Source organism: Rhinolophus sinicus, chromosome 5 (assembly GCF_057876585.1).
Source record: "Rhinolophus sinicus isolate RSI-liver-muscle chromosome 5, RSI-T2T, whole genome shotgun sequence".
Lineage (NCBI taxonomy): Eukaryota > Metazoa > Chordata > Mammalia > Chiroptera > Rhinolophidae > Rhinolophus > Rhinolophus sinicus.
This window is the reverse complement of record NC_142505.1, coordinates 37,310,949-37,316,948: the sequence shown is the minus strand read 5'-3', so window position 1 is coordinate 37,316,948 and position 6,000 is coordinate 37,310,949. Positions and strand designations below refer to the sequence as shown.

Sequence of the window (6,000 nt, the reverse complement as noted above, 5' to 3'; positions counted from 1 at the left end):
CTCTGGGCCTCAGTTTCTTGCTATGCAGTTAATTCATTTAAGAAAAACTTAATAAGCATCTATTATATGTTAGGCACAAATCTTGGTCCTGGGGAGGCAGTAGATAAAAGAGACAGATGTAAGGAGACTGAATGATTTTACCCCAGATATCCTGTTTAAAGCCAGAATTTTATATTTGTAAAGTGATATTACTGATAATCAGGCATTTGTGAGAATGTTTTTCTTTGCCTGGAGAAAAGAGAGAAACCCATGCCTTTTTGCCTCCCCTTCTCCCTTTATTATCACTTTCCTCCTTATCTGCTCCCAAGTTTTCTTTTTTTATTGCAGTTTGTCTTTCCTCAAGTGGCTGCTGCTTACCCTTCCACCTTCCTCTCTGCCCTCCATCTGCCTCTCCCTTTCTGTCTCCTTCCATGGTCGGTGTGTGGCTGGGCCTTTTTGTGCTGGTCTTTGAAGACAGTTGTGGAAGAGGAGGGGAGAAGGGGCAGCATGCCAATAGCTGTGGGCAGGACAGGATGTTTGAGGCTTTGTTGGTTCTCTCTGATACTAGAGACAAGCATCCAAGCCTCCTCCTTCAGAATTTGGGGATGATAATTAACTTGCTCTCTGGCTTCCCACAAGTCTTTTCACCCTCAGGGCTTCGATTTCTCTCTGTGTAAGATGAGTGGGCTGTGCCATGTGATTTCTAAGTCTCCAAGCTCCAAGCTCCAAAATTCTAAGAAAATAAGCTCTCAAATACTCTGCTGGCAGAAGTGCAAAGGTTACATCCCGTATAGAGGGTAATTTGGCAATATCTTTCAAAATTACAAATACCTATACCTGTTAACCCAGTAATTCTTCTAAGAATTCATTCTGTAGTTACATATGTACAAAATGATATAAATTCAAGGTTGTTCATTGCAGCATTGTTTGTGTATGAAACAATTGGAAACAGTGTAAATATCCATCAATAAGGGATATGATAAATGAATTATATTTTTACAATGGAACATTATATAGCCATAAAATAGAATGTAAATACAATTAAATACTATATAGCAATGAATGAACAAAGTACTATTACATGCAGTAATGTGTGATTATCAAAACAACGTAGAGGAAAAGAAATCAAACACAAAAAGAGCACACACTGTATGACTCTATTTAATTGAAGTTCAAAACCAGGAAAAGGACAGTGGTTACCCCTGGAGGCAGGGGAGTGACTATAAGGGGTCACAGGTGGGTTCTGAGATGTTTGTCATGTTCTCTTTATTGATTTGGGAACTGGTTACACAGGTGTGTTCCATTTGTGAAAATTTGTGATGTGAAGTTTTTTTGTGTGCATTCTATACACCAGTAAAAGTTTTAAAAGAATACAGAAAATCTATATGCGCCAATAAAAAACAACCTGATATATATTATTTGAAGAAAACAAGTATAACTCCAACACTTCCATTTGTGTAAAATAAATGGGGAAATATCTGCATCTGCTTATATATGCATACAATACTTCTGGAAGAAAGCTCAAGAAACTAACAACATTGGTTGTCTGTAAGGACACCATAGTGGAAAGAGAGATTTTTACTGCATGTTTGGTTGTACATTTTGGATTCCAACCGTGTGAATAGATTACTTATACAATGAAAAGAAAGTGGTGAAATTCTAAAAAGAAAAATTTTAAAAATTCTGTGAGTCTAGGAAATACTCAGAAGTATTTGGAAAGAAAGCAAATAGGGGGAAACATGAAAAGATCATATATTAAAAGGATAGCTCAGAACTCAGTGGGGCTTATGGAGAACAATAGAATCTTCTAAAATTGGACAGATAGAACCTTGTCCACAAAGTTATGTTCACAACTTTAGCCATGATTTAAAAATTAGTCACCAGTTGTTTTTTTCTTATAAAACTGTGTTTATTAGATTAAAATAATAAGATAATACATATACTTGTTATAATGAGTAAGATAATTAAAAAATCTATAAAGAAAAAGATAACTCCCTCCCACCCACACCCTCCTCTTTCAGCCCTCTGAAGTATTCAATGTGATCAGCCTAGTGGTGTAAATTCTTCCATCCCTTTCTCTACGCTCACATTAATAGATATAAAAATGGCCAGCAATGTACTAATAGGATTATACCACTCTTCATCACTCGAAAAGGGCATTTTCCACTTTAGCAATACATCATGGACATCCCTCTAGGTCAATACAAATAAGTCTAACTCATTTTCATCATTGCTTAATATTCCATAGTATGGAGGCAGTACAATTAATTAGTGGATTTCACTACCTATGGACAATTGGGTTGTTCCCAGTTTGTTAGTGTTTGTCTTGCACAAACAATACAATAAGCACCTGTATTAGTTTCCTTTCGCTACTTTATCAAATTACCACAAACTGGGTGACTTAAAACAACAGAGACTTATTCTCTCACAGTTCTGGAGTCCAGAAGTCTGAAATCAAGGTGTTGGCAGGGTTGGTTCTTTCTAGAGGCTCTGAGGGGGAATCTGTTCTATGCCTGTCTCCCAGCTCTGGCAGCTGCCAGCAATTCTTGGCATTCTTGGCTTGTAGATGCATCACTCCCATCTCTGCCTCACTCTTCACGTTACCTCCATCTCTGTGTCTCTGTATCTCAAATCTCCCTCTGCATTTCTCTTATAAGGACACCTGTCATTGGACTTATGGCCCACTCTAGATCTAGAATGATCTCATTTCAAGATCCTTAACTTAATTACATCTGTAAGGATCACATTTCCAAATAAGACTATGTTCACTGGTTCCAGGTAGACATATCTTTAGGAGGACCAACATTCACCCACTATGGCATCCTGTATACATCCTTATGACTGGTAATTTCTGTAGTTTTTCTACAGGGCAGAGTTAATGTATTTTTTGGTCAATGAGTAAGTATGTGTATTTTAAATTTTAATTACTCCAGATTACTCCTAGAAAGTTTATGGCAATTTACATTCCCATCAGCAATGTTTAAAAGTGCTTGTCTCTACATGTATCATTGATTGGTCTTGTTAATGTTTGCCAATCTAATGAGGGAAAAATGGATTATTGTTTTAATTTCCTTCTTCATGACTATTAGTGAAACAAGCATTTTTAAATTTGGATTTTATCTTCCATTTAATTGCCTGCTTGTATACTTTGCCCATTTTTTAAAAAAAACATTGAGTTATTTGGCTTTTTAAAAAAATCTGTTTATGGAAACTCTTTTATGTTAGAGATACAATGTGTTTGCCATATGTTTTGTGTAGATATAGTCCATCTCTTGTTTTTTATACTTGTCTTATTGTGATGTCATGCAAAACTTTCAAAATGTTTATGGAGACAAATGTTTTTATTTTTTAAAAATAATTCTGGGCTTCTTGTCTTGCTGAAAATTCCCCTTCACGGGTTATATCACTATTCTTTAAAAAATTTCTTCTGGGGGCAGCTGCATGGCTCAGTTGGTTAGAGCATGAGCTCTTAACAACAGGGTTGCCGATTTCATTCCCACATGGGTCAGTGAGCTTCGCCCTCCACAACTAGATTGAAGACAACGAGCTGCTGCTGAGCTCCCAGAGGGGCGGCTGGATGGCTCAGTTGCTTAGAGAGAGAGAGACCTGTTAACAAGGTGGCAGGTTCAATTCCCACATGGGATGGGGGGCTGTGTCCCCTGCAACTAAAGACTTAAAATGGCAACTGGAGTTGGAGCTGCGCTGCGCTGTCCACAACTAGATCGAAGGACAACTACCTGCAGCTGATGGGCCCTGGAGATACACACTGTTCCCAAATTAAAAAATAAATTTCTTCTAAGTTTTTGATTTGTGTATTTTATATCTTTAATTATTCTGGAATTTATTTTTGAATATGGCATGATTCTAGTTTTGATTATGAAATCAATTAAACCAGGACCATTTATCAAATATTCTTTAATCACTGCCTTGTTTGCCACCTTTGCTTTATATTAGGTTCTATGTCTCCATTCTATCACAGACTACTCAACTACTTACTTGCCCCAGCAGTAGTAAGTTACAATAACTTAAAATTTTTGTTTTTTAATAAGTAAAATTCGAGTGCGCTACTAAGAAAGAGAGCCATGAAATTTCCTGGTTGAGGTCAAAGATAACAGGAGATAAGTTATGCGAAAAAGGCTGGGTAAACCTTAAGTCTCTGCAGACAAATGTTAGCTGTTGTCCCAAACATGAAAACACAGAAAAAGAATCTTGGGCTTGGAAGGCTGTTATATAGATGATGTATTATGGAATTGTACACTTGAAGCCTATGTAATTTTACTAACCATTGTCACCCCAATAAACTTAATTAAAAAAAGAATTTTGGGTTCGGAAGGCTACACTTTTGCTTTTATGACCATTAATAGTGCAGGGATTAAATGGCCAGGTGTCGGGAGCCGACCCAGCGTCCCCTCCATCCCCAAAACTGGAGTGACAGAGGGGACGGGCAATAAGCAAAGTGCTGCGCACAGGAACCAAGGAATTTGTTGAAAAACCAGAACGGAATTAGGGAAACTGCAAAGAGGAGGCCAGCAAGGACACCCAGGAACAGAGGGGGTCTCTCCAGTAGAGTCTGTGAAAGTTGGGGCGGTTTGCTGAGGATCCCCATCCCGCGGTCCTCCGGTCACAGCAAAGGCTAGCTGAACAGCCACTCAGCCACTCAGCAGCTGCTGAGTGGACAGCCGGAGACTACTTGCCAGCAGAGCCGCCGCTCTCCCTGCCCTGCCCGTCCCGTATAGCTGCGGCGGCCTCTGCGGGTTCAGGGATTGGCTCCAGCGGCGCGCGGGGCGGAGCGAGGGCTGCTGGGAGGCCGGCTGAGGAGGCGCGCGCGCGCGCGCGGGCGCGGCCACGGTGGCGGCGGCGCGCGCGTGCTCCGTCGGTCGGTGCGGTGGTGGCGGAGGAACGGGCCATAGCAATGGGCGGCGGGCTGGTGTAGCGCCGCGTGGGGCAGGCGGGAGGTGACGGAGAGAGGCAGGATGGGGGCGCCGCAGCTAGACGGTCGTGGTGGTCTGGGCTGTTGACCGCGCATCCGGAGTCGGGAGCTGGTGGCGACGGAGCGCCGGGCAGGTGAGTGCGGCGACGCGGGACCCGGATATGCGGCGCGGTTGAGGGGCGGCGCGGTCGCGGCGGCCCGCTGAGGTGCCCCCGCGCGGGCCGGCGGCGCGCTCTTGCTGGCCACAGCCTGTGGCGCCGGCGACTTGGTTGTCCGCGCTTCGCTTCCTGCAGTCTCGGAGGACGCCTGCCCGTCGGCCCGCGGGGGCGCCTCGCTCGACTGCGGCCCTCCCGGGTTTCTCCAAGGTGAGCAGCGCTCCCCGGCCTCCCGCGGCAAGAGACGCAGCTGGCCACTCTGATCCGCCAGCGCTTTAGTCGCGTTCCCGAGGGGCGCGTCTGTGAAGAGGTGGTGTCCTCGCCCCCTGCGTCTGTGCGGACGCCCCCCGTTGCTTCCTGACCCTCTAGAGTCTTTTTGCGCAGGAGTGTATTTTAGGGGCGGGGATCCTGGACTGTTAGGGGTATAGTCCTGTTTTCAAATACTAGCGCCGCTACTGACCACCCCTGGGGCCTTGGGCCAAAGTGTCCTGATTTGTTAATGGTAATAATATGTACTTGACAGGGTTGTTGTGATGATAGGACAGGACGGGGTGCAAGACGGAACAGCAAGTGATCGGGAAATGGTAGGCAATTAGGAGCAACCCTGGTGCAGCATCTTGTTTGCTATTGGTAATTCCTGGCTGCGCGTGTACGTTTGGGGGGGGGGGGGGACACATATTGCCGAATTACTCAGGTGTTGCAATAATCTCCACTGGAGCTGCTTAATATTAGAGTCTGTTACATTACAGTGGCCAGAACAGAATCCTGTAGTCTCTTTTTGGCTAAGGCTGCCTTGGAACATCCGTCTCTGGTACCGAGTGGGAATTGCTGCTGAAATAAAACCGAGCGAATTTAGGATTCACTTGGGATGGAACATGGTGGGACTCATAAACTTGAAGTGCGTTGCTATTTAAATAATCTTAAGTGACTTTTAAA

General features: G+C 43.7%; 1 protein-coding gene across 5 annotated transcripts in view; it reads left to right on the top strand.

The window, feature by feature from the left end:
• The first annotated feature begins 4,794 nt into the window (after positions 1-4,794).
• PIK3CB (phosphatidylinositol-4,5-bisphosphate 3-kinase catalytic subunit beta) overlaps positions 4,795-6,000 on the top strand; it is a 153,476-nt gene continuing 152,270 nt past the window's right edge. Inside the window, exon 1 of one of the 5 annotated variants that reach the window (XM_019747566.3) lies at positions 4,795-5,043. The gene's annotated coding sequence lies outside the window, so the exon portion shown is untranslated. Of the gene's footprint in view, positions 5,044-5,134; positions 5,275-6,000 lie in introns of those variants that run through there. The other 4 variants (XM_019747603.3, XM_088798363.1, XM_088798365.1 and 1 more) reach the window with 4 other exon arrangements.